The sequence below is a fragment of the Furipterus horrens genome, unplaced genomic scaffold (genome assembly GCF_987537825.1).
Source record: "Furipterus horrens unplaced genomic scaffold, mFurHor1.1.pri manual_scaffold_2, whole genome shotgun sequence".
NCBI classification, from domain to species: domain Eukaryota; kingdom Metazoa; phylum Chordata; class Mammalia; order Chiroptera; family Furipteridae; genus Furipterus; species Furipterus horrens.
Window position 1 is genome coordinate 216132803 of NW_028327172.1, and position 27502 is coordinate 216160304.

Sequence of the window (27502 nt, forward strand, 5' to 3'; positions counted from 1 at the left end):
ACCCCAAGGAGAGAGGCCTCGGGAGGAATGGCCCTGCCCACACCTGGATCGTGGACTTCAGCCTCCGGGGCTGGGAGCAGGCAGCTTTCCATTGTGTTAGCCCCCCCGTCTTCCTTCAGCCCTGGCAGACTGGGACAACCCTCCACGAGCCTCTGACGCCTGGGCGATCCTGCCTCCGGGGCCTGCAGCCCCCCAGGAGGACAGCAGGCTCAGAGAAAGCATGGGTCTCGCCCAGGGGCCCGGTGCCCACGGGCGGCAGAGCTGGCACAGGGGCCCTGCCCAGCTCAGCTCTTTCCTCTGCCCCACTTTGTCCCTTGGTGACCACGTGGGCTGCGACGCTATGAAGCCACCGCCACACTTGTCATCCCCTTCTGAGCTCAGAGCACTCCCGCCACACGATGGGGAAACTGAGGCAAGGGAGCCCACAGCTAGTGTGCTGCCATTGGATCTGACGGGTGCAGAACGCCATCTCTACCACTTCCCTGGCACACAAACCAACAAGCAGACGACTGCACGGGGCTCCGATGCCACTGGAGCCGCCACAAAGGTGTCTGTGCCATCAGACTGAGGGAGGACACTCCTGCAGCCCCAGTGGCATGAAGGCAAGGGGGGGCTGTGCAGGTCGCCTCAGGCCCTGCCCGCCAGCCCATCTGGGCAGCTGGAGACCAGACCCCATGGTGCGTGGCCACACTGGCTGGTGCCGAGCTCCGGAACGATGCCAGCCTCCTGTGGGGATGGCCATCAGGGGACCTGCCCTGGTTGTTGAGGGAAGCCCCTGACCTGTCAGCCATGCGCAGAGGCCAGGCATTAGAGCCTAGGGCCAGGCACGGGGACCTCCCTGCTCCCCTGCCCCCGGAAGTGCGGTGAAAATTACTGCTGTGCACAGTGGGCTGCGGGCAGGTCTGGGGCGTGAGCCACAGGTGGACAGGGGAGCACACTCCCTGCCGGTTCCTAAGGGCTGGCTGAGCTCAAGGAGCCTGAGGCCAGCGTGACCATCTAGCCATGTCCATCACAAGCTAGTAAGGGCCAACCCAGTGTGGAGTTTCTCGCCTGACCCTTTTCCTCTCCCGGTGACCAGCAATACTGCTCCTATGTGTCAGGATACCATGCTCAGGAAGGGGCCAGGACCACCAGGTGGACACTGTGACTCAAACCCGGTTCCCTCGCTCTTTCCAGCCGTGACCCCCACGGCCCCAGGTGCCCACATACTTCTCGCAGATCAAACAACGACGGGGGAGGGGCAGGGCTCCCTCTCATTACAGGAGCGCAGGAGGTATCAATTATGGCCACAGAAAGCCCCAAATTACACCGCGTGCATCCTGCCATCACCCCCGCCTCCCATCAGATAGATGTGTCTGGAGGTCGTGCCGAGTCTGGGGGTGCCCTGCTCCCGAGCCACCTCCAAATAACAGGTTGGTCATTTCAGAAATCCTCTTCCAGAGAATTCTGCCTCCCACTGCCTGCCGTTTGCTCTCAGCCGCTGTCCCAGCACCCACGCCAGTGCCCCCCTTCCTTCCTAGGCTGGAAGGGGGAGGGCACTGTTTTCCCTCGGGGTGTTTCCTGGAAACACAATCCCCCCAGGACTAGAGCACACAGTAAGAGCCCACTGAATGCACGTTCCCTCCCCCATTCACACCCCCGCCCCCGAGAAACAGCTGTCCCCATGGGTTTTACACCTAGGCCAAGGGCCACGCTGCAGTCTGCGGAGAGGCAGGCTCGGAGGAAAGAGCACAGGAGTCAGGAAGCACCAGGTTCGAGTCCCCATCCCGCTGAGGGAGCTGAGCAAGTGGCTCAAGCCGGTGAGCCTCGGTCCCACCCTGAAAAATGGGGTGACGGCCCCTCCCTGCCGGGGAATGTATGCACAAGCCCCCCGCCCAGGGCCGGGAGACTGTCAAACCCGGGGCTCTCCGGCTGCTCCGCAGGCTCATCCGCCAAGGCCTCCGGGCTCCAGGTCTCGGTTTCCCCAAGCCCACTAGGCGCGGCTGGCTTGTGGCGATGAGGGATTTTCCAGCGCCGCACAGAGGCCGCGAGAGCCGGCGGGTGCGGCGCGGGAGGCAGCAGTGGGGATGCGCAGGGGTGACGCCGAGCAGAGACACGGGCGAGCCGCACACACCTGCAGGCTCCGTGCCCCAGAACCTCCGCGGGCGAGCCCAGGGTTCCGATGAGCTGCCCGAAGCCCCCGACCCAGGACCTAGGCGCGTGGGAACCGCGCGAGGGCGGCGCCCCCTGCCGCAAAGCCCCCGTGCCACCAGCACCGCAGCTCCGCGGCAGGATCCGCGGCGCCCCGCATCCTGCTCCCCGGACCCCGGCCGCCTCCTGCAGCTGCGGCGGCCTCGGACGCCGGGGAGAGCGAAGGAGCGGCGCCCTCCAGACAGCCGAGCACAGCCGCCCCGGCCGGTGCGGCGGGAAGGGGGTGCCCAGCCGCACGGCAGAGCTACGAGCCCGGGGCTCAGGGACAGGGGGTGCGCGCCGGACCCTCGGGACCGCAAGACCCCGGAGCGAAAGTCGGGCGGAGCCGCGGGGCGATTTCCCTCCGCGCGGCAGGTGCAGCTCCCACAGCTCGAGAGCGCGCCGGCCTCCGGTTCCCACACTCACCTGCACTCATCTCAGCGGCAGCTCAGCGGCGGACGCTCCCGGCGCTGCTGCAGCCCGACGCCCCTGCCCGCAGCTGCGGCGCCTGGCCGCGCCGCTGTCCCCCGGTCGGCAGGTCGGTGGCTCCGCTCACAGCCGCGCCTGCCCGCAGAGCCGCCGCAGCCCCTCGGTGCGCCAGCCCCGCCCATCGGCCCCGCCTCCGCCGGCCCCGCCCCGCCGGCCCTGCCCCGCCCCGCCTCGCCCCCACCGCGCTGCGGCGGGGCGCACTCTGGGAAATGTAGGCTCCACGCTCCCGCGATCCCGCCGTCACGCGCCAGTCGCCTCGCGGAAGGACTACAAGTCCCGGCAGGCCGCACGCCCCGCGCATGCGCTACCAGGCGGTGCCGCTGAGGCCTCCCGCAGCCGCTCGTAGGTCTCTGCGGGGCTGTCACCGTGGCCTGGCTGGCACCCTGGCTGGCGGCCTGACTGGCGCCAGCTCTTGACACCCCGGGAGTGCCGAGGAGGACGCCCGAGGGAAAAGCTCTAGCTGATTCGTGGAGCTGCAAGGGTCCCTGAACATCTTTTGGGCCACCCCTCTCCTTCCCCAGTTTGCAGGAGGGGAGACCGGCGGCGGCAGGGCACGGCAGGGTTTGCCCGCTCCCCCTGGCGAGGCCGGAGCAGGGCCCCCAAGTCCAGGTCTAGGGCCGCGCACCCCAGGTCCCTGGAGCGCTGCAGCAGGGGAGGAGGCGCGTCCCCCTCCCCGACCCCAACCCCGGGCCCCCTGCAGTGACCGATCCCCACGCAGCTACCCCTCTCAGCAAGCAGCTTCCAGCAAGTCCCTTCCCCTCTGGGCCTCAGGGCCCCGTCTGGGAAGTGGCCGCGTGAAGGACCCTCCGTTGGCCGAGAGCATCACACTTGGGTGGCTGGTCCTGGCTGGGCAGACGCAGGCCAGTGGGAGCAGAGCACCCTGGGGTCCGGCCGCCCGTGGGGGCCTGGCTTCTCCACCTGCTCGTGGGAGGGGTCTAGCTCTGGGCCTGATGGCTGCCCCTCCGTTTAGTTCGGAGGGTGACGTGAGCGTGTGTGCTGTGCTCCAGCATGAGCTGAGATCAATAAATGTCTTAGATATGCTATTCTTATTGTTATTCTCAGTGCCTTGCACTGGGCCTGGTACGTGGGGGTCACTCCACAAATACCTGCTGCCTAACGGGAGAGAAGCATGGAGGGAAGGGCGGAGTGTGGGTGCACCTCTGCCACCTTTCACCCTCTTTAGGCAGCTTTCCATCCAGCTCCCCGACAGCCCCGTTTCCTCCCTGGCAGAAGCATCCACCCCTCTGTGTCTCCGAAGGCTTCCGTGAGCCTCCTAGGGGTGGACGGCTCCCTGTGCAGGCTGGTAATGACGGCAGGAGACCACTGACACCCACTGCTGAGGGAGGCACCACGGTGTGGATGGGCTCCCGCGTCCCTGCAAGTCAGCGGGTAGACGTGAGGGGCCTGGCTCCTGGCCGGTCCCAGAGCTCAGCCACCCAGGCCTCCCTCGGGAGCCTGGCCTGCCTCTCGGAGCAGGCTCCTTCCAACGGGGGTCGGGCAGGGAGTCCCAGCAGTTCCAGCACGTTCTTTCCCAAGGGCAGAACCTAAGGCCCAAGGAGGTCCTTCCCCGTGTCACCCAGCAGGTAAGTGGCAGGGAAGGGGCCTGTCCCCAGTCCTGTGGCCGTGCTGCGCCCCCTCTGCCCTCGCTCAGCTGGCCCCCAGCCAGGCGATTGCAGTGGGGGCAGGCCTGCTCCAACTTCCTCCTGCGTGAGGCCCGCCCGGACTGGTTGGTTTGCTTCTTTTCCCAGGTGTGACCTCGGGCCACTTGCTTGTCGTCTCTGTGCCTCAGTTTCTTCAAACCACAGTACCTGCCCCATAGGGTTGTTAGCAGGATAAGTGACTGATTCAAGTAAAACACTGCCCAATGCCTGGCAAAAAGTCAGGCTCCATAGTGACGTAATAATTATTATTGAAACAGACGAGGGAGATGCAGGTGCCATCACCGGCCCTTAAGAGACAGACGCCTTCCCTCACCTCCCCTCCGTCCACCTCTCCACCCACCACACTTAACACCGTTAATGCACCGGGCACCGTCCCAGTGCAGAAAACAGACAAGTCAGTTTCACAAGTCACGTGGTTTGCTGTGGCCAACGCTGCCACCTGCTTTCCAGTGGGCCCTGGTGAGGGGGGTCAGAGGAGGCCCCGGCCAGGCTAAGAGTCCAACCAAGATCTTTCCGACCTTTATTAAAAGCGCATCGAGAGGACGAGGCACCTTGGTGGGAAGAGTCACTGGAGGGGCCCGGGCAGTAGGAGCTTCCCTTCCTGCCTGGTGCCCTCTCTCCTGCCTCGGTCACACCTCCTGCAGACAGAAGATGCCCTAAGTAACTCAGGCCGCCCCAGGAGGGTGGTGCAGGGGCCAGCCCTGCCCCTTCCACGTCAAGTGCCTAGGGTACCTCTCCACAGGGGCACCCCCCCATCTCGTTTCATTGGGGGTCCTTTCAGGCCTCTCTCAGGCAGGTGTCCTGGGCAGTGGTGGCTCTCTTGCCCTTATGGGGTGACGACATGTTTTGTTTGGTTTAGTACTTCCCACGACCCTGAAGCAGGGCTCTGGCCATGTATCGTACCGGCTGGGAGATTCACCCTGGGAAAGCTCCGGAGCAGGAAGGGCAGACTGTGTTCCCTAGAGAGGTCCCCCACCCCGCAGCACTGGCCCCTTGGGATGGGCCTCAATAGGCCCCAGGCACTGGGCCGGCTGCTTCTGCTGCGCTCACGCCACACCGCCCACCGTAGGGATTAGGAGGAACTGGGGGGTGGCGTTCCCCCCACAACACCCCGATTTGTGGACTGGTGCTCTGCTGGTTCTAACCTGCGCCCAGGGCCTTGGCGGGGGGGTGTGATGTCAGAGCACCGGGGCCCACCGGGGGCCTGCCCAGTGCCAGCAGGAAGCCAGGAGAGGATGGCGAGAGTGCCACCCCCCACCTCTTCTCAGTGGGGTGCAGGTTGTTCCGGGGTGCAGTGGGGGGAGAATACAGGAAGGGCCCCGCAGACTCCGGGCCCAGTGGCGGCCAGGGTCAAGTCCTCCTCCTCGCGCAAACTCTGCTCTCTTGTGAGCACCAGGTGAGAATTCTGGGGGTCCGTTTCTGGGAACTCAAAGGTGATCATAAAACACAAAAATAATAAATGCAAGTAGATGTTTTTCCCAGCATTGGTAAGGGCATACACCCTCCTGCTTTGTTTAAAGGCACAGCCATCACGGCGTGTCTTCGCAGAACAGTTCTGCCTGGGCTGTGCCAGGTGAGGCTCCCTAAGAAATGAGTCCAGTGACCTGTAGGAAGATAATTCTTTCTGTGACAAATGTCCCCCCTGGGACAAACTCAGGCACCTGTCACTGCTCCGCGGGCTTGCAGATTGCTTCACAATTAGGGTCACTTGTCCTGAAAATGTGTGCTGCCCTTTTGGGAGGCTTGACGGTCATGGGAAGAGAAGGGTGATGAGTGTGGGGCGGGGGGGTTGGGGTGGCAGCAGCGCCCACCGCACAGCGTTGCCCAGGAGGGGATTTACGAGGGTTTCCTTAGGCCGCGGCAGGAGGAGCCTGGAGGGAGCGGGGCGGGGACCTGCGGGCCAGGGACCGCTTACGTCAGGCGGAGGAGCCTGGGCGCCGAGTGTGGTCTAACCCCAGGGCCAGACTCCTGCTCCCGTGGATGGGGCCGAGGGTCCGTACAAAACTGCACCTGAGGAGGATGCCCAGGACCGGCCCAGGACTGCTGTGCCCTGGGCCCAGCTGTGCCGGACAACCTCCATCATCATCGTCATCGCCACCACTTCTGTCCCATTTTACAGCTGCGGAAACCGAGGCCTCTACTCAAACGCGAGCTGTTGCCAAGTGGAGCTGCTGGGACGTGCAGCTGGGTCTTTCTGGGGAGAGCACTGTGGCCCCTCCTGGACCTGTGGTCACCCCCTCGGGGCCTTCGGGAGGCCTGGCCACAGGACAGAGGCCGGGGTTGGGGGTGAGGAGTGCAGTCCAAGGAGCCTGCCCCACGGGGCCTGAACCTTTCCCGCTGTCCCCTGGGCTGTTGGGAATGGCCCAGCCTCACCCTCTGGACTTCGCTGCAGGCCCCCCAGTCAGAGGACGCCCCAAGCCCTCAGCTAAGGCACAGGTCACCTCTGCTCCCAAGGCCTGACTGTCACTGCCACATCACTCATAGTCTTGTCATTTGTCCCCTGCCTGGCTCCCTCACCTGAGGTCAGGCCTCCAGGTGGGACTGGGTCCATCTCATGATGAGGTCTCGAGGGCATCCCGGGGTCTCCAGCACATCCCGGGGTTCCCGGCGCAACCCAGGGTCTCCAGCGCATGCTGACATCTCCAGCACAGAGGGGAGTACCCGGCGAAGTGTGGTCAGCACGTGCCCACTGTGGTTCCCTCCGATGCCCCTCAGCAAACCAAATAAAAGCGGTGAGACCCCTGAGCCCCTTCCCGACACTCCTGACCTTGCCCCGTGCCTGCTGAGGCCTCCTGCAGATGGCTTCTGCTACGGAGCGCATAGCGTGGCCAGGATTACCTGGGGCCTGGTCTAGAGTGGTATCACCCTGAGAACCCAGCTGTGCAGAAAGCTTGCCAGTCGCAGGTGCACGGCGGCCCTGGGAGGCCGACGGTGCCCGGGGCCCCTGAATAACCCGGGGCACCTCCAGGCATTCTCTCGCCAACCTGCAGCTTCCTCTGTCCTTCCTTCACCTCCAAAGACGGCCCAGAAGTGGAGTTACTTCACAGCCAAATGGAGACTCCAACGAAATATGATTTCATTGTGGGATCTTTCCAACCACTCAATAATTTAAACCAAGCCACGTGAAACCAGGAGTCAAAACAACATGTGACTCACATCTTGGAGCCTCGCTCCCTTGAGCACAGGGCCACACACCAGGATGGCGCAGCTGTGTCTGGCCCAGGCTCAGCGTCACCCACGGCCACGGTTCAGCAGAGTTCTGCAGGCAGGTGACACGGAACACGTGCCGACGTGGGGCAGATACACAGCGACTCTCTGTGATGGCCAAGTCTGTGCCATCCTTTCAACTGCCCAGTTAGCTCGGAGGGCTTGGCGATGCCTGGTCATCACAGAAAATCCCAAGATGGTTCTTTCCGAGTGATGGACGAAGCACACAGCCTGGGGACCAAAGCTGGAAGTGACTCGCTCTCGGCCAGACTTGGGCGTTTGGCTGGCGCTCAGAGAGCCGTTCTTGTCGTGAAATGTGACTGTGCAGCAAGAACAGAGGATGAGTCAGGATGAGGGAGGGGAGGGCAGGCTCAGAGGTGGCGCCTTCTCACTGCAGGCCCCGTGCTGTGGGTGAGAGACGCCACCTGCTCTGGGACCTCTGGAGCAGTGACAAGGACAAGTTTCCTGGGACTGCAGGACCGAACAGCGGAAACTTGTCCTCTCGCTGTTCTGGAGGCAGACGCCTGAAATCAAGGTGCTGGGGGGCGGTGGTCCCCAACAGCCCTGGGGAGGGATTCCTCCTGCCTCACCAGCTTCTGGGGACTCCCAGCTTCCTGGGCTTGCAGCTGCGTAACTCCGATCTCTGCCCTGTCTCCACGTGGCTTTCTCCTCTTCACGTGTGTCAACCTCCTCCTCTTATAAGGACACATGTCCTTGGCTTTAGGGCCCGTCCACATCCAGCAGGCCCTCAGATTCACTAGTCACACCTGCAAAGGCCCTATTTCCAAATAAGGTTAGGACTTGAGCATGTCTTTTGGGGGGTCACAATGCAATCCAGTCTCGTTCCGCTGCAGGAGCCTAGGAAGAAAGCTCAGGTCAAGAAGGAAACTGGGGCCCAGAGAAACCAGGTCACGCAGGAGCAAGGCCCCCAGCAGGCCAGAATCCACCAGACTCTCCTAGCCACGTGACTCCAGTTTCCTGTGTCCCCACTTACCCATGACAGTTTGGGGACACGCCCAGCAAGGGCCTCAGAGGCAACATCTCTGGCAGTGAGACCAGCTCTTGGCCTGAGCCTCACAGAGCAGGACCGGACCCTCCTGATGCCTCTAGGCCTTGAAGTGACTTTGGGGTGGGCTTTCAGGAGACTGGTCATGAGCCCCACCTGTGAAGCCTGCTTTTTCGTGCCCCTCCCCCATCCCAGTGTTCCCTGACGGTGAGCAGCACCCTGGTCTTACAGACAAGGGACCTCATTAAAGGACTAATACTGTGGACGAGAAAGGGGCCACGTAGTAAACCTGGCACGCTCAGGGGAGCACCACAGGTGGACCTCACAAACCCGGAGACCAGTGTCCCCACACAGGATGGTACGAACATCAAAACTCCTAACCAAAGGCGGGCCACGGTGAGCAGTCACGTGGGGGCCTGCAGCTTCCTTGACCAAGGTCAGTCTTCCCCTTTGAAACTGCCCAGAGCCCTCGCACACCCAGGATAACACGCCTCCGACCTTGCTGTCTGTGCCTCTGAGAGGACGTTCCTTTGAAATGTCACAGCCCCCTGGCCCAGGCCCCTCGCAGGCACAACCACGCGCCGGGGCGGGGACCACACCACTGTCCTGCTGCCCACACACCGTCCCCAGCTCCGTCCTGTTAGCTGCCCGGCACCCGCCCACGAGAGAGAGGTGCGTGTCTGTCTCTCCGGCTGACTTTCTACCTCCCCTCCGAGATCCCCGGGCTTTGCCTCCTCCCGCCCCCTTGGCCGCCCACCCACGGGTTTCATGGGACCCCTCGTATCTCCTCCTCGGACTCTAGTGGGTGGGACGAACTGCAAAGCTGCCGACTTCCGGAGCCTTTTCTCAATTTGTTGAGGTTTCACTTCCTGGCAGTTGTCATCGGTTTGGCTCAAATAAGCTCCGAAGACTTTCCTGAAGCTGGACATTCTTCTGTGGGCATCGCTGTTCCATGGTTCAGAACCGAGGATCTGGTGTGTGGGGAGAGCCGGGGGAGCCCAGGTCATGGCTCTCTGGGAACCTGTCCTCCAGGTGCTTTCACTGAAGTCACCCACAGGTGTCTTACCCACAAGGCCCTGGAGCGGGTCGTGGTCAGTCGTCCTGTTTCCCACTAGAGGGCAGTGGTGGGCGGGAGCCGCTCCTCCGGGTTTGGGCTGAGCAGCGTGGGAAGGGGAACCAAGGCCCAGAGAGGGAGGGACTTGCTCAAAGTCACCCTGGGAGAGGACTGCCACCGCCCCTGGCCTCCTGTGACTGTTCACAATGGGGCTTCGCAGGGAGACACACTGTGAGCAGGTGGCAGCGCCCTAACAATGGCCACCTGGGGGGTGGGGCAGAATCAGGGGATCAGAGGCCCAGGAGCCTGGATTTTGGGGGCCTGTGGCCTTGGCTCAGACGTTGACTCAGAAACACTTCCGTTTATAACCCTGCACCCACAGGAAGGTTTGTATTTTCACACGGATCACATTTTTTTCCGATTACAAAAATAATCATCTTCTGATGATAAACATGACGTCCAGAAAGCACAGCAAACACAGAGTCGCCCGACCACAGCGGCCTGATGAGCGCGGCCGATGTTCCATGTTCTCTGTCCGACGCTTTTCCTCTAAAGAGCACTTTCAAAAGCAGCAACAGGTCGCCATCGGCGGTGACATTGTGAAATTCCTCCCGCATGCCTGGAGAACAGTTGAGAGTCACGTGTATTCTGCCACCAGCCAGTCATTGTCCAGACCTTCCTCCTGCCCCGTGGGCCTGGGTGGGCCCGGGGCTTGGTGGGGACAACCCCTGAGACTGATTCAGAATCAAGTTCATGTCCTGGTGGCCTTGGGATGTGGCCCGACCTCCTTTTCATATGGGGAGCTGCGGATGGTCTCACGCCTGTCCCTGCCTGGCCTGCAGGTCACAGCCTTCTCTTTGGCCCATTTATGACAAAGCCCATCCATTTGATGCAAAGCTGGTCCTGGAGGTCTGCCTGGCAACACACGGTCATTTTCTAGGATCTTCTTGCTTCTGGGTCAGCTTCACTCAGAGTGCTCCTGCAGGTCCCTCAGGGCCACCAGCCCCTGCACTGTGTCACTCACCCTGGCTCCTCCATGTGTAGGGAACTCCTCGAGAAGGCCCCAGACATTCAGGCTCCGACTGGGACGAAAGGTCACAGCTGGCAGAAAAAAGATGCTCATGTCTTTTCTTTTTAAGCACAATTTCCAAAATAGTCTTTAAGAAGCTAAGGCAGTAAGTTTAGGCTTAGGTGATTTGTTTGTTTTGAAGGGAGTTCTGGCTCCACAGCAGCCCCGAAGGCCAGGTGATGTGCGCGTCTCATCACCCACAGCAAGAATGCCCTTGTGGACAAAAAGGGACCCTAGCCAAAACCTGCCACGCTCGGGGGGTCCCGCATGGTTGGCCCTAGAAACTCAGGTACCCACACGGGATGGGCTGAGATAAAAACTTTTTTTCAAACCTCACCCGAGGATATATATTTATTGATTTTATTATTTTTTAAGATTTTATTTATTTATTTATTTATTCATTTATTTATTTATTTATATTTAGAGAGAGGGGAAGGGAGGGAGAACGAGGGGGAGAAACATCCACGTGAGAGAGAAACATCGCTCAGCTGCCTCCCGTTCGTGCCCCCGACCGGGCACGGAACCAGCTGACCGGGCTGACATTAATGCTCCTTAACTGAAAACCAGCCATGGCAGGCGGTCATGTCCTCGGCCAGCAGCTTCCCAGACAGAGGTCAACCTTGACCTTGCCTGAGTTTGTCCTCTTTTTGTGCTACGATAACATACTTCTGGAATGCCAAGATAATTTCCTTTCTCCGGACCCCTCAGGGCACACTGCCCGCCCCCCGCCCCCCGCCAGCCCCTCATTGCAGCCTGGTCTCCGCACGCCCCTTGTGCTGCAACGTTCGCTGCTCACGCGCTGCGCCCCCAGTGGGGAGGCAGAGTTCGCTCTCCACTTCACATTTTCTCCAGTCTCAGCCACGTCCTTCTTCGCTTTCCCCCCCTCCCTAATCTATCACCAGTGAGTTTCCCGTAACCCCCTCCCTTCCTCTCCTTTGATTCTGATGCATAAAATAAGGGGTGAGACAGCCATTTTCGGATTATTCTCTCAATGCGTTTGAGATTCTGCTTCCCGGCAATTGTTGTCGGTTTGGCTCAAATAAACTCATAAAAATTCTCTACTGTTGGGACATTTCTTACATGGATACCGTGCGCTTCCTGCATGAATCCTGAGCCCAGCAAAGTGCGGTCAAAGGTGGCGAGTGTGAGGCTGCTGAGGCCGGGAAGGAGCTGTGGCCTGAAGAGAAAGGAGAGGTGGCCTCTTGCTCCTCTCCCCCCTGTGCCAGGACCACGTGGGACAAGTGCAGAGGTTCCTCTGTGACCTTGACCCGCAGAGAGCTCCCAGCCCAGCCCCTCTGTTTGCAGATGGGGCGCTGAGTACTAGAGGGAGCTGTGCATTGTCTGCAATGGACCTGGGATTAAAAATTCAGGGCTCCAGCCCCGGCCGGTGTGGCTCAGTGGGTTGGCTGTTCTCCTGCAGACCGAGGGGTTGCTGGTTCGATTCCTGCTCAGGGCACAGGCCTGGGTTTGGGGCCAGGTCCCCTGTTGGGGGCGTGAGAGACACCTGGTCAATGTTTCTCTCACACATCCATGTTTCGCTCCCTCTCTTTCTCCCTCCCTTTCCCACTCTCTAGAAATAAAATTAATAAAATCTTTTTAAAAAACCCTATGGGCTCTGGACACAGCTCGGCCCCACGAAAGGATGAATCTCCAGCACAAAATCAGCAGTGGGAAACCAATCCCACAGTGGGACGCCGCCTGGAGACCTCCAGGGGTAGATTCTGTCCCGGTTGCTGGGCGACCCAGGGCCCAGGTCTCCACAGCTAGAAGCAGGATCATGGCACAGACCTGGCTGGGCAGTTGCAGCCCTTGAAACCAGAGGGCTCAGGGGAAGGCCCCCAGCCCCCCTGATGGGGGCGCAAATGTTGGGCAATTTTAGTTTCAGGGAACAGCTAATCAGCTTAGAAATCAATACATGTAAAAGCGATTGTTTCAGGACCTGGAGGTAGGACCCATCTTGACTCCCGGAGACCACCTTGTGCTTCAGGAGGACCGTGAGCAATGAAGACGGTACCTGAGCCTTTGTGCTCCAGGGTGAGGTGACTGTGCCCAGGACACAGGGACCACCGCCCAGGGCACAAGGGCCACCGCCCAGGACACAGAAGAAAGAATGCTGCAGCTTTTATCCAATTAACCTTTTCCCTGAATTCCAGACCCCTTCCCCGCACTTTCCTTCTCCTTATAAAAAGGGCCCATTTATACTGGGATTTAAGACGGCCTGTTAGGGTACAAACCCGCCATCTTCTCAGAGCGCCGACCATCTGAATGAAGCGCCATAAAGATTCAGTCCCTGCCTCTGCTCATTGCGTCTGGTAGGTGACAAGTATCACGAACACCAGCTTTTCCAGTTTCACCCTGAAGGCCCTGGACCTGGGGGAGGGCCCCTCGTGATGGCAGCTCGGGACCGACCCACGTCCAAGCCCCCAGGCTTGGCTTCCCTGGTCAAGTGACCAGCACACTCCCCTGGACACTGAGTGTGGCCACAGCTCAGCCTACCTTGTCCAAGAGCTTGCGGGGGCTCCAGGAATTCCAGGGCACCAGGGCTTGGCAGCTGGGCCCCCCACTAGGCCTCCACTAGGCCCAGGGAGGTGGGGTCACAGCTCTACCCCCACAAACACCGATGAGGTGGTCAAATATCTACTTTTCTCAGACTCCAAAGATAAGGAAAGGGAGACGCAGAGAGGTTAAGAAACTTACCTGAAGTCACACAGCCAGTAGTGGTGGCAGTGTTCCCGTTCCTGGTGGTTCAGGGTCTTTGGAGGGGCCGGAGGGGTCCCAGGCCGCAGGTGGCTCTGCCCACCTGTTTGAAGAGTCGGTGGGAGAAGCCCCTGGAGCACAGGGGCTCTCCCGCTTGCCTGACCGAGGCAGGTGAGTAAGACACTAGTTAAATTCCCTGGCAGGTGGAATGAGGAAACTGAGGCAAGAGGCCGGAACTGCGGAGCAACTACCAGGCAGCTACCCTCCGTCACCAAACAGGCCTCAGAGCGGATGGAGGCGACTGAGATCCTGGCTGACGGGAGTGGGGGGCAGGGGGGAACCAGCTGAGCGATCAGCCTTCAGGTAATGAATCGCAAGGCCTGCCCTCATCCCTGAAGGGCCTGAGAGCAGATGGTTTAAATCGCTTTAGTCAGGCGGACAGCCAGGCGCGTCCCAGCTGAAGGTAAAACTAAGCAGAGAACGGCCCAGCTCCGCCATCCGCTCATCTTCCACGTCAGCATTCGGGACGACACACCCGGAAAGCTCATGAATGTTCTGTTGAGATCTGCCCCCAGCCCCCTCCCTAAACTTCCCATCTATGGAAAACATAAAACCCTCAGGACAAAGCGCACGGCAGCTCTTCTCTGAGCCTGCCCGCCCCCCTTTTCCTCAGGCGTGTACTTGGCTTTTGCCTGCTGAGCCCTCAGGGTCCAGACCAGACCTGCCCCGGGGGGCTGCCAGTCCAGGCTCCGTCCCCACCCTGCCTCCCGCGGCCCTTCCTGTGCAGCCCGGTCCCCGCTTTGATAACTTACTCTCATTTCCACCTGGGCTCGCGCCGTGACACTTCCCCTGCGTGAGTCAGGAACCTGGAGTCGCCTGCCGGACACTCGAGGGGTCCCGCCCGCGCTGTGGCAGGGCCAGCCCCGTGGTGCAAGGGGCCGACAACAGGATGACAAGAACTCCCTGGAAACAAGTTGGAAGTCCCGATTTCTGGGCACTGTTACTTCAAGGACGCCCCAGGGGACGCATTGTGAGCACGTTTAGGAAGCCGGCTCTCTGGACACCGCGCAGAGACCGGAGCACGTCTGCTGAGCGCCCCCTCCAGATGTCACCCTGGGTCTTGCACTCAGCACGTGCTCAGTAAGTGTTTGCTGAGCTCCAGCCAGCTGCCCTCCAGGCCCCGCTACGGAAACCAGCCCAGCCCGGCTAGGGGAAGGTCTAGCAGCTGTCCAGGGGCCCAGCCCCTCCTCTCTGAGGCCCATGACGACCAGGGTGCAGCACCTGTCCCCAGGTGTCACCAATCCGCAGCACACTAGGTGGCCCCCTGCCCCCACCCCCGCCAGCCCCCCTGCGGCTGCTGGCTCCTCCCCGCCCTGCTCAGGAATGCTGCCTCCACCGAAATGCCGGCTCCGGAATGCTGACCAGGAACGCTGACACTTCCCGTGGCCGGTGGCCCTAGATAAGGAGGAGAAAGGTCGTCCAGGAGACTTGGCTCCTTCCCCGAGGGGCGGGGCGGCCACGAGCGCAGCCAATGACCCAGCCGATTGCTCAGGCCACACAATTGGAGCCTGGAGGGTCCTGGTTCTGTGCTGCACATTGCGGAGTCCGGAGGGGCCCTGGGGACCCTCCCCCCCTTTCTTGGCAGCGTCTGCCCCTGGCAGGGTAAGTTCTAGATCCCTGGGCTGCGTCCGTCCCCAGAGGAGCTACCCCCACTCCAGCCCCAAGCTCCACTCTGGGTCACCTGTCGGGACAGGTGGGGTGCATCCCAAAACTGGCCTGGGTTTAGGTGGCTGAGGAAGGGCCAGCCTGGTGTCCCCACTTCTGAGAAAGGGGTGGAGGGCCTGGCAGATGCTGCTGAACATTGTCAAGGTGGCAGCTGTAAGGTGGGGAGGCCCCTCCCCATGGGTCTGGTCGGGGTGGCCTGGTGAGGACCCTGAAGGCAGTGGCGGCAGTGGCTGCAGTGGTGTGACATTGTCTGCCCCGCTGGGCCTGTCTCCGCAGCCGTCTGCAAGAGGAGTGTTGTGCTGGGGCCAGCCTCGTGTCCACACGTGGTCATCAGGGGCCGGCTGGTGACCCTGCAGAGGGGCAGGAGCCCTGGGCTGGGGGGCCAGCTGGGTCCTGGCTTCCCTCCCCCTCCAATCCCTCTCCCAGGAGGTCTGCACGGGGGATGGGTCTCTGCTCCTCCTCCTCCTTCCCCTGTCCTCATCCAGGTCCCCCAGGGGCCAAAGTCCCCAGCCCTGGGAACGGCCCTCCTTCCCCGGGGGTGGGCCTGAGAGTGGCTTTTCAGCAGGGTGGGGGCAGCCGGGAGAAGCGAGGGTCCGATTTGGAGGGAGTGAGGGAGAGGCTCTGCCAGCATGGTCTGGGACCCTGGCTGTGGACTTTGCACTAGCTGGGGGTGGGGTGGGGGGCGGGCGCAGCTCCGTGGCCCCAGGCAAAGCGGCATCTCTCTGAGCCTGCTTCCCCACAAGTGCAGGGAGCCTGGGGACCCTCCCTTCCAGTCCCACGGGGGCTGTGAGACTCAACTCCCCGTGGGCGTGGCCCAAGGCACGGTGCTCCCGGACCTCATTGACTTGCCCCGCCGTTTATGTACGTCAGACAGACTCGTGGGTATTCACTGTCCACCAGGGTTACAATCTAATCTGATGAGTTTGGCTGCTCAGATTTCCCCAGCCTTGGCGGTTGGGGGTCCTGTCCACTGGCTCCGTTGTCCCTTGGGCAGCCTGTCACTGCGGGGTTTCACTTATTCCCTCGTTCATCATTCACTCATTCATCACCCACTTCCTTTTCTGGTGCTGCAAGCCAGGCTCGTCTTGCGTTTGTGCTGGCCCCCGTCCTAGAATCAGCCTTGTGCCCCGAGTGCTGACCTCGGTGGCTGGAGAGTGAAAGGCCGTGGAGACCGAGCCCCATCTGCGCTCCGGGCACGCTGGTTGCCACCGGGGGTCTTTCACGGCAGGACCTCTCGGCTGACAGAGCTTGGAGACAGAGCGTGGGTACTGACCTGCGCGTGTACACGTGTCTACAGGATAAAGTTCACTAACACATGTACATACGCACATCTACAAGTTAGTGCCCTGGGTTGGCCAAAAAGGTCTGTTACATTTTTCTGTAAAATAAAAGACGCATCTTTCACTTTCACCAATAACTGTATTGACTTGGATATTTTGAGTATGCCGGCTGTCTCCCACTATTGCCTTCTGGTACATAGAGGCCAGGGGGCTGCTACTGAATGGCTTCCAAAGCATAAGACAGCCCCACAGCAAAGAATTAATTTGGCCAAAATGTCAACAGTACCAAGAAACTTTGCAAACCACTTTTGGCGTGTTCAATCAGTCACAGCACCTTCTCCAGACATGGCACAAATCTTTTTTAATTTTTTTTCATTTCAGTTGCAATTTTACCTTTCTTGGAATAATAAAGCATAATATGCTGAAAATGTCACGTATTTTCTTCCATCTTCAACATTAAAATGGCTGCACAAAAATTCACCAATTTTGATAAGTTTTTTTTAATGCACGCTGATGTGACAGCTGTCACAGTACCATCTAACAAAGTCGTTTTGAATAAAGTTAAAGACAACTAAGCGCTGCTAGAGCCATTGTAGGGAAAAAACTAAATGAACTTTTTGGCCAACCCAATAGATGTGTGCCTACCCCCTGTACACACGTGCACACATCTGTAAGTATCGCACCCCATGGATACGCAGTCCCAGTCCCAGAGCCACGCGCGGCCAGGGCTGCTCAGGGCACCCCGTCCCCTCCAGGGAGGCTGCTGCGGGCATTCGTCACACCGTTCACTGTGTGGTCACAGTCTGCGTCCATCCTGGGGTTCCCCTGCCCTCCTAAAAGCTTTCTTATTGGCTTGCGCTCAGGTTCGTGCTGTGTGCTGTCAAGTTTAGTGTCTTCTGACAAGTGTGACCGTCACAGCGTCAGGCAGAAGAGCTCCCCACCCGCCAAGGCCCCTCTGCCCCTGCTCAGCCCCACTGTTGTTCACTCAGAGGCCAGCACCGCGCAGGGTCCTAATCCCTGGAGAGCAGGAAAGGCGGCCGAGGACACAGTCACCGCCGCTTCCCGATCTTCCCCGTTAGCTCCGGGAAGGGGAGCCTTCCCGTTCTTTGTCACAGCTGCTCGCTCTGAGGTGTGTGGCGGGAGTGTGAATTATTTGACAACTGGGTTGTTTCCAAGGTGCTGCTGTTATAAGAAATGTCCACACCCTCGTCGCCCTGCCACCTGCAGTGACTTCCCGGAGGCGGGGCTGCCGGTCAAAGGGTGGACACACGTGTGGCTTTATGGCCGCTGGTTGGCAAGCTGCCCTTGGACTGGCCCAGGCACGGCTTCTCCACGGCCGCCAAAGGCAGGCTGACATGCCAGGTGCTGCCCGGCCAGGAGGGGACAGGGTCTTGGGATCACGCTGCGCCTCAGGTTGGGGAAGGACTGAGCGCCACTTCAGATGCCTGAATAAGGCAGCAGACAGGGAGGCGCTGCCCGCTCCTGGTCCTCGCTCGTCTCCTCTGGGCTCTTGCTGTTCTCTCGTGACACGGCCTCAGGGTCAGCATCTCAGGGGCCAAGTGCAGCCTGGCTCTGCCGAAACCAGCAGTGATCTTGTTTGTTAACAGTTGAAAGTAAAATGGCTGAGAAAAGCAGCAGAGAAATCCCAACTGAAGTGCCCTGTACAAAACTGGCTGGCCCTCCGCCCGTTTCCTGAGGCGGAGAGTTCTGGGGACAGTGTTGTCTGGTGCATCCACGTCCCCGGGGCTGGGCAATGCTACCAGCCCGGTCCTGGCCCCTCTGAGTAGTATGACAGTGAGTCTCTCCTGTGGGGGAACCTCTCCTCCATGCCGGGCCCAGGAGGTGTGCAGGGCAGGAGCTCAGAATAGATGCCCTCCCTCACACGTCACCCCTGAGCTCGTGCCACGTGGGGTCAGTGTGGGCATGTGACACATGGGGAGACAGGAAGGCTGTGCCAGGGACAGGAAGGAGGTGGGGGGCGTGCCCGTCCCACAGTGGGGGCTCTGGCCATGCCCTGCCCGTGACGTGACCCGTCAGACCTCGCAGCTGGGCGGCTGGTGTGGGAAGGGCACAGGTGTGGGTGTCAGTCTGATGGGGCTGCTGCTCGGGCCCTGTCCCCCGCGCTTTGATTGGAGGGCAGAGTGCTATGGCCAGGTCCTGCCCAGCAGGTGTCACCAGATGAGCCCGGGGGAGGTCCCTGGAGCCCACTGCGTGGCTCCCTCCTAGTCAGAGGGTGGCAGGGAAAGGGTTGGCGCGGCGTGTGGCTTTCCCTGATCAGGGGCACCGGTTGCCCAGGGCCCTTCCCTTCCGTCCTTTCGTTCAGGGTCTGAGGGCCTTGGCTGGCCTGCTGCCCCCATGACTGGTGTCTCTGTTTGGTAGTCACTCAACAAACGTGCACTGAGCGTCCATCTATGGCCTTGAGGGTGCTCTCAATTTAACTGCGTGGCAGCCTGGATAGAGACCCCAGCCACAGCACGCGTGTGCTCGGGGACCCCAGGGGCTGGGGAGGGCTGGCTTGTCCTTGGTCATCAGCAAAGGCCGTGGAAGAAGGTGACACGTGGGGGGACCTGGGGGACGTAGACAGGTGCTGAGGTCAGAGCCTGGCGGTCACTAGGAAGGATGACGGGCACATGCCAGCGCCACGGAGGACACGTGGAATCCAGAGCCCAAGGACCCCGACCGCGGTATTAGGTGGGGGGCCTGGGGTGAAGGGCCCAGAGTGGGTGGCGGAGGGGCCGGTTCCTGAGGTGCAGGGAAGGGCAGGGAGGGCTGGGTAATGGGGGGCAGCAGTCCAGCCCCAGCCGAGGGGGGCGCCCGTGAGCACGGGCTCAGCCCTCAGCTCCGAGATGGCACCCGGATTGTCAGTGTGGACGGATAGGTGGCTCTGGAAGTCCCCACCTGCACGCTGGCATCTGAGAGGCGTGGCCGGTGGGGGTGGGAGGGGGGTGTGGCCGGGTGGGGGGGTGACCCCTGAGCAGCCAGTGGGTGAGGCCAGGAAAGCGACCATTGCATTTAGCAGGGGTGGGTGCTGCTGGCCCCAAAAGGGCAGTTTTGGGGAGGGGGAGCCAGGCTGCGAAGGGTGCTGTGAGCTGGCCAGGGGAGGGGCTGCCAGGCTGTTGAGGAAGGGCAGAGACGCGTGGGCCTGGGGCCCCGAACCTGTCGGCAGCGCCCTGAGGATTGGCCGCTGCCCCCGACCCCGTCCTGGCCCAGCCTGCGGGGGAGTGCTGTGCGGTGGAACCCCCTCAGCCCTCCTGACCCTGACCCCTGGTTTCCGGGGAGATGGGTCCTGGGTGAGGAAGACTCTGGCCCTGGAGGCCTTTGTGGAGTGCACACATGAGCCGAGCCCAAAGTCCAGCCCCTGGTGGCCGGGCTCCAGAGAGCATCCAACATTCCAGCGGGGGCGGGGCCCACACCCTGAGTCAGGAATGTGGGGGTTCTGGGGCATGAGGGCCGGTGGGTTGAGGTGTCCCTGGGTCGCATTATAAGCAGGGGTGGCCTCTCAGGCTCCCAGGGAAGGGCGCAGCTGTGAAGCTGTGTCCCCCACTATTGCTCCGGACACCCCCTCCTGGTCACCCCTTGACCTTGGGCCTGTCTACAGTGTGAGGTGGGACAAAGAAGGGGTACCGGCCTGGACCTGGCACCCATGTGGGTCGGGACAACAGCCTTTGATGCCTTTCTGACCAGCTTCCTCCCCGTGCCCAAGCGCCATGCGTCGGGGACTTGGGAGGGACCACTCTCCATGCGGGCGCTCTGTCCGGGGAAGCCTCCCGCCCCCCTGGTGCCCCAGGTGGGGGAGTCCCTGACACAAACAGGCCCGGCTGCACCGTCAGCAGTTCCCCGCCCCGAGGGTCACACCTGGCCGTCAGAGGCAGAGCGGAACAGGGATCCAGGCGGAGGAACTGCTGACCGCTTCCTGCAGGCCGTCGGGCCCCTGGAAAGCCTGTTCGGTCCTGATACCCTTGTTTTGCGAAGAGCAGGTTTTGCAGTCACGGGGCTTGGAACTTGCTCATCTTTGATCTGTGGGGCTTTAGCCGCTGAGGCAAGAACAGCAAACATGCGGAGCTTTGCCGGGTCCAGGCCTGTCCTGGCCCTTCCCGAGTGGCCAGCGGCAGCCAGGGTCAGGCTCCAGGCCAGTGGCTTCCGTGGCTGTCCCTGAGGTGCGTCCACGCTCAGACTCGGGTGTGGAGGAACCGGCCTCCGGTCCCTCGGACCGGGGTGGGGCTCAGCAATGTGCTGCCTGGGAAGGTGGTACCCTTGTCTGTCTGTCTTTCTGGGAAACCAACGACATTAAGCTGGGTCCCCTCTGCATGTCCCAGGTGTTGAAGCAGAGACCAGGGAGGTGGACGCTGCAGGCGTGGAGCCAGGGCAGGCAGGACATGGGCAGGGCGCAGACCCCTAGGAGCCACCATCCACAGAGTGGACCCTGGGACCTCGGGTAAGGGACGTTCTCTTCCTGAGGGCCAGCGTCCTGTTTGTCAGCCCACAGGGCTTTGCTGTCCCGTCACCTGTCCTGGCCCTCGTCTCCTGCGTTCTAAGTGCTGGTCAGTTCAGGATAACACAGGCGACTGTGAGAAACGCTCACAATAAAAACTGGGGCACAGGATGTGGGCAGCAAAGCGAGGCCTTTATTCACGAGTCTGCAGAGCCGGGCGCACCCTCACATCCAGGACAATGCACGCCAAATAGACAAAGGAACCTGGTTTTATAGTCTTAGCTTCCCCACCCTGAAGTTGCCACCCTAAAGTGATTATCTTCCCCACCCTGAAATTGCCACCCTAACGTGATTATCTTCTTTGCCCTAAAGTGAGAGCGATTCCTTATCCCCCGTTTCTCCATGACTGGTTACTCCAGAGTTACAATCTAACTCTGTTATCTAAATGCCCCCATTGTGATTTGTAAATATGCTAATGCTGTCAACTTCCTTCTCCCATTTTCCCTTTGTCTGGTGATGACTATCTTTCTACTGGTTTGGGAGTCACTATTTCCTTGTATGTCGCAGCCATAGCTAATGGGAGGGGCGCAGGGCCCTGCTTTGCAGGGTCCTGAGTGGCTTCAAGCACAGATGGCCTGCAGCGGCCAGGTCCTGAATGCCCATCATGCCCTGCTTAGCAGGCTTGTGACCGTGAACCTCACATGCCCCAGTCCCAGTGTGGCAGGAACGTGGGGTGCTGCCCCCTCCCGCTCTGGCAGGGACCCTGAGATTAGTCACCACTGAGCCCACCCCACCCTGCTCCCTAGAGCAGGGCCCCCCCCCCCCCCCAGGACCAAGTCCAGCCCCTGCTTCAGAGATGCGGCCTTACAGGCACAGCCAGCCCGCGCCCACCGTGGCCCGTGCCTGCTTTCCTGGGTCCTGGCAGGTGGTGCGGAGACCCACCCCCTGGCTGAAATCCAAAGCTCTACCCTCGGGCCCCTGGCCCAAAGTGTTGGCCACTCCGCCCTGGGGTGGCCTGTGTGGCCCAACAGGAGCGGAGCCTGGCACAGAGGGGCAGTCTCGTCCCCTTGTCCCCCACAGGCCTGCAGGCCTGGGCTCCTCACTTAGCCCTGCTGCAGATGGACCATCGGGGCCGGGGGCTGCCACCTCGGCCTCTTCTCAGCTTCCACTGTCTGCTGTCACCTGGAAGTGGCTGTGGGAGGCTTCGCCAGCTGCCCGCCTGAGGCAGGGTGACTGGTGAAGGCCATGCTGGTGCTGTGGTGGTCTTGCCCCCGCCCCCCAACATAACACAGCCACGTCGGGAGGCAGAGCTGTTGAGCTTGAAGGCACCAGGGATCACCAAGCCCAACTCCGCCATTGGAAAAGGGGAAAGTGAGGCCCAGGCAGAGACAGGGACAGGCCCACCCAGAGGCCCAGAGGTGCTCAAAAGCCGGGCCGGGCCGGGCTGGAGAACACCTCTCGCAGGCAGGGTGTGGGTCCACCCCGGCCTCAGCCTCCAGGAGGGACCCAGGCTTAGGAAGTCCTTCCGCCTGGGAGGCCTGTGTTCTTCCTCTCGAAGTCTGTTGGGGGTGCACTGTGTGGAGCTGGGGTGCAGTCTGTGGAGTTGGGGTACACTCTGCTGAGTCGGAGAGGAGTCGGGGTGTGCCATGCTGGGCTGGGGTGGAGTCGGGTGCAACGTGCTGACTTGGGGTGAAGTCTGTGTTGTCAGGGTGTGCGCTGAGTTGGGGTGCAGGCTGTTGAGTCAGGGTATGCGGTGCTGAATTAGGGTGCCCTCTGTGGAGTCGGGGTGCACCGTACTGAGTTGGGGTGCATTCTGTGGAGTCAGGGTACACAGAGTTGGGGTGGAGCTGGGGTGCACTGTGCTGAGTAGGGGTGCACTGTGCAGAGTTGAGGAGAGCTGGGCTCGACTGGGGAAGCCCCTGGGAAACCCCCTCTGGCCTTGGGCCAAGGGCACAGCTGCAGAGACAAACAGGACGCAGGTCTCAGGTTGCAGACAATGGCCAGGAGAGGAAGTGTGTCCAGACCCTTTAGCTGCCTGGCGCCTCTTCCCACGCGGTTTCCAGCAAAGCCAGGTGGCAGAAGCTGAGCGCTCTGTGTGCTGCACAAGGGGGGTTCCGGAGCGCGGGCTGCAGCCGGGGACCGAGGCCGAGGGCAGGCCTCCAGGAAGGCAGGACTCGGGGCCCCCGCCCGGCCTCCCCCGCAGGCCCCCGGGCCTCCCCGGGTAGTGGGCCAGCCGAGGCCTGCGCTGTGGGGTGGGACCTGCCTTGCAGACCCACTGCTCCTGCTCCCCGTGCCTGCAGAGCTGTCCCCGCCCTGGGAGGCCCGGACGCGGGTATGTGTTCCATGGACAGCCTCTAAGCCTGGCTGCGTCGTGGACTCTGCTTGGCCTGCCAGAGAATCCCCACGTCTGGTGACTCCTCACGACGGCCCAGAGTGAGGGCACAGCTGACCCCAGGCCCCCGGGCTTCCTCTGGGGACACACACACCGAGGCCGCGCGACTGGCACAGCAGTGCCGGTGATCACAGAGCTCATGGTGGCCCGGCTGGCCCGGCTCCTGCCCCATGTGCCAGTCTGTGCAGGAGACGAGGGGACCCGGGTCTCTACCTCCACGGAGAAGGCCAAAAAGGCAGCTGCAAGGCCCTGGGTGCAACAGAAGAGAGAAGGACCTGGCAGGGGTGATGTCAGCCCATCTGGGGGCCCTGGGCCTCCCTAGTGGGGCTTGGGCACCTGCCTCTGGATGGGGACAGCAGTCTGACCCAGGAGAACGGCCCCAGCAGGGCTGTCCCCATGGTACAAGGAGGGTGCAGGAAGGTCCTGTCTCCAGTGCTGTGCCGGGGCAGTGGGTCCCCGTGCCAGGGCTTCAAAGGGGACAGCAGGGAGCTGGACAGAGGGCCCGCCTGCTGGAGCAGACGGAGGGGAGGGGACACATGGAGCTGCCGCGTCTGTGAAGGAGGGGTGGCGCAGGCCGGTGTCCCGGAGGGGCTCCGGGATGGGCGCCTGGACCTTGTTTAGGCCTCCGAGGCCTGAGGCGTGGGCAGCAGGACTGGGATGGCTCTGCACATGCCTGGAGTTGATCAAAGAAAGGACAGGCATGGGGTGGTGGGCAGCGGGCCAGGAGCGGGAGTGGCTTGGCCTTACTTACCCAGAAAGAGCTTCACCTAGAGTGACAGTCCCCAGCAGCCCAGGCAACACGGCCCGGGGCGGGGCTGGTGGAGAGCGGGGAAGGCCAGGCTGCTGCCCGGGTTCTGCACAGGGCAGCCCCTCCCTGTGACCAGGAGGCCCCCACAACCCCCACTGTCAGTGGTGCCACAGTGAGAAACGCCAGCCTTGGGGCTTCCGTGTCCCCCAGACATGGCTCCAGCTCATCTTGCAGGTGTCACTGGCCTCGGGCATGTCACATGACCTCACTGAGCCTCAGTTTTCCTGTCTGTGAAATAGGCACATTACCACTTCACTCAGAGATTCTTCCTGCTGGTACCAGGCCATGTGTGAAGTCAAGGTCACCCTCCTGTTCTTTTCTTTTATTTTTATTGATTGATTTTAGAGAAAGGAAGGAAAGGGGGGAGAGAGAAACATCGGTTTGTTGTTCCACCTGTTTCTGCATCGCTGGTTGCTCCTTGTATGTGCCCTGCCTGGGGATAGAGCCACAGCCTTTAGGTATCGGGATGATGCTCCAACCAACTGAGCCGCCCAGCCAGGGCCACCCTCTCATTCTGGATTTCTGGGGCTGGGCTGGGACCAGAGCCTGGGCCTCCGTGTGGGCCTGAGAGCAGACAGGAAGGCAGGGCGCAGGCTGCAGGCCGGCCCCAGATCAGTTCCTGCTCCTAGTCTGAGCCAGCGGGAGACCCGGTCCTATCGCCCCAGTGAGCAGGGCTGGTTCCCTGCTCTCAGGCCCAGGCGGGGCCTGACGCTGGCTGGGAAGGCGGGAAGGAGGGAAGGAGCGCTGTGGGCTAACCCCGTCTGTCTGTCCCCACGTTTCAGTGGTGGGACTGTGGGAAGGGGCCACGCCTGCATCTGTGCAGGTGCACGCACGTGCCCCTCCGTGTGTGTGTCTGTGTGCATGTGAGCATGCAGTACGTGGAAGGAGAACAGAGAGCAGGGCTGAGGTTGGCAGGGAGGCCCGGCAGCTGGCTGACTTCCCCAATCCTGGGGGCGAGGCAGGAGCCTGGGTATCCCCTGGCCTCCACCCCAGCACCTGGGGGCCGGACAGTGGGCAGGCAGGAGCGCTGGCACTGGCCCAGGAAGGAGCTAATAATCAACTGGCTGTCTGCACTGGGCCTGCCTCTCGCCACTGGCCCCAGGCGCAGGGAGGAAGTGGGGCAGGAAGCAGGGGCGGTGGCCGCTGCTGAGCAGTCAGGCTGGCTGAGGGCGGCTGGCCTGCCCCGGCTGGCGGAGAGAGCCTTCGGGGCCTGCCAGGGAGGAGCCAGGAGCGGCTACCTGGTGTCCGCTGTCCTGGGAGCGGCCTCTGGGGAGCGGGTACAGGTATGAGGTGCGGGGACAGGCGGGTCACGGGGCCCCGTGGGGGGTGAGGGGACAGGGGGTGAGGACTCGCCCCACAGCCGTTGCCCACGGAGCACAGCCTTGCCACAGTTGGATCCAAGAACAGTCTCTCATCCTTCACTTCTGGGGAGGCTTTTCTGACCTTTTGGGATTGGGGGAGTAGACTGAAGTCTAGGGGCCTGGAAAGCTGTGGACCCAGTCAGACAGAGCCCCAGAAGTGCCGCCCGGGCCTCCTGGCAGTGCGGGTGCCCGCGATGAGGTCACACCTGGTAAAGCGCCATGGGCCCCGTGACCTCGGCTGACCTGTCCCCCACAGGCCCAGCGGGTGCGTCCCTGGCCAGCAGCGGGGGCGTCCAGCCCTATGGGTCTCAGTGGGCTCTCTTGCCAGGTCGGCACCAGAAGGGCCCAGCCCAGGACGGCCCTGTAGGTGTGGCCTGACCACCCTGAGGCCCCCCCGCCCCCAGGCCTCTTTCAGCCTCAGGGAGGAGCACCAACCTGGAGGCCTCCGAACCCCAGGTCCTGCCCTGGGTGTGCGGTCTGTGGACACCGCTGAGACCCTGCACTGGCCGCCGGCCGCCCCCCGGGAGCCCGGGCCCCCAGCCTTGTCCGCAGGGGTGCCCGACCTTGTGCCGTTGGCGGGGCTCCTCGCAGTGACGGCTGGCAGGGCAGCGCCGGGTGTTCGTGGTGCCAGCACAGGGCAGGGTGGCCTCCCAGTACCCTGTCCGGGGCGCTGTGGCTGACGCCGTGGCTGGAGGCGGGGTGGGGGTCAAGGTGGGTGCGTCCGGGTCAGGGCAGGTGCCCCAGCGCTGGACGCGGACCCGCCTGGACGCAAAGCTCGCCTTGGAAGTCTCGCTGACCGCAGACTGACCATCTGTACAATGGGCGCGAGGACGCCCCGCCTCCAGGCTTCCGTGAGGCTGCTCAGCTGCCCTCGGCCGGGGGTCGTCCCCCACCGTGGGTGACGCTGCTGCTGCTGCCCGTGTCGGGGTTGTGCCGCGGTGATGCGACTGGAGTCTTCTCATTCTGCTCACAAGAACGCACTGACGTGGGTGAGGCCGACCTGCCTCGCAGCAGACAGTCAGGGCCCAGCGTCACGCGCGGCTGCTGAGTACAGCGTGCTGTCACAGGCTGGAGGCCAGAGTCGGACATCAAAGTGTCCGCGGAGCCTCCCCCTCCACCGGCTCCAGGGAGGCGCCTTCCTGCCCCTTCCAGCTTCCGGTGGCTCCAGGCAGTCCTGGCCTGGGGGCCTCGTCCGTCCAGTCTGTCCTCTGTGGTCACGGGGCCTCACCCTGGGCGTGTCTCTCCTCCTGTGCTGAGGACACCAGCCACTGGCTTCAGGGCCCCCTCCAGCGTGGCCTCGTCTACACTTCACCTGCAAAGACCCTATTTCCAAAGAAGGTCACCTTCGGAGGTTTTGGGGGGACACTGCTCACCCCAGTACAGGGGGCAACCAGACAACCCTCGAGAGGTGCTTCTTGGGGGAGTGGCAAGGTCTGCATGGGCCCCAGAAGTGTTTGCCCAGCACGAGCCCTGTGGAAGCTCCGGCCAGAACCCCCACACCCGTTCAAGGAGGATGGGTACCACCTCCGTCCCCCGCGGAACTGCCATTATTAAGCGCCAGCTAGAACCCAGACGCAACTCCCTCGCGGGGCGGCTGTTCTCATTCCCCTTCTCCACACGGAGCAAAGAGGACCAAGGCCGGAGGAGGGAGACTCCCCTCAGGGCGCTTGAGGGTGACCCAGCCAGCTGGCCCCTGGGAGCTTGGGACAGCCACCTCTGCAGTCCCAAGCGGCAGCCGCTGGTGGAGCGAGGCCATTTTAGGAACCGGCGGAGGGGGAACACTTCCTCAGGAGTGGCACGCACTTCCTCATCGCTGGACTGTCTCTAGGAGCTCCACGCTCCCGGTTGTCCCCGGAGGCACTGCCTAACTGACAGGCCCCTCACGGAGCAGGTGGGCTGGCCCTGTCCCCAGGAGGCCAGCAGGATGACAGGCACATGCCCGGGGAATGGTGCTGGGTGCCGGGCTGTGGGAGCGCCTGCCGCACCTCCGGGGGGACGTCAGGCCCGGCTCCTGGAGGAGGAGGAGGAGGTGCATCCGGGTGGGGACAGGCGTCAGGACTAGAGACCCCACAGACGGGAGCCGAGCCTCCAGGGGCCCAAGGGGTCTGATGAGTCGCCTCTGGGCCTCAGCGCAGAGAGCGGCCGGGCTCGA

The 27502-nt window shown here is 62.1% G+C and overlaps 1 protein-coding gene and 1 long non-coding RNA gene across 5 annotated transcripts in view; one reads left to right on the forward strand and one right to left on the reverse strand.

Moving 5' to 3' along the window:
* Positions 1 to 4633: 4633 nt before the first annotated feature.
* Positions 4634 to 14604, reverse strand: LOC150020394 (uncharacterized). The gene is made up of 5 exons (XR_016509131.1): positions 14165 to 14604; positions 13353 to 13455; positions 8117 to 8384; positions 7304 to 7846; positions 4634 to 5923 (listed from the first exon to the last, which is right to left on the reverse strand). It is a non-coding gene; the product is annotated as an uncharacterized LOC150020394 (long non-coding RNA).
* Positions 14605 to 14955: 351 nt separating this feature from the next.
* The window catches only part of SH3TC1 (SH3 domain and tetratricopeptide repeats 1), a 37535-nt gene continuing 24988 nt past the window's right edge, over positions 14956 to 27502 (forward strand). The window contains exon 1 of one of the 4 annotated variants that reach the window (XM_090267122.1): positions 14956 to 15014. The gene's annotated coding sequence lies outside the window, so the exon portion shown is untranslated. Of the gene's footprint in view, positions 15015 to 25086; positions 25273 to 27158; positions 27242 to 27502 lie in introns of those variants that run through there. The other 3 variants (XM_090267124.1, XM_090267125.1, XM_090267123.1) reach the window with 3 other exon arrangements.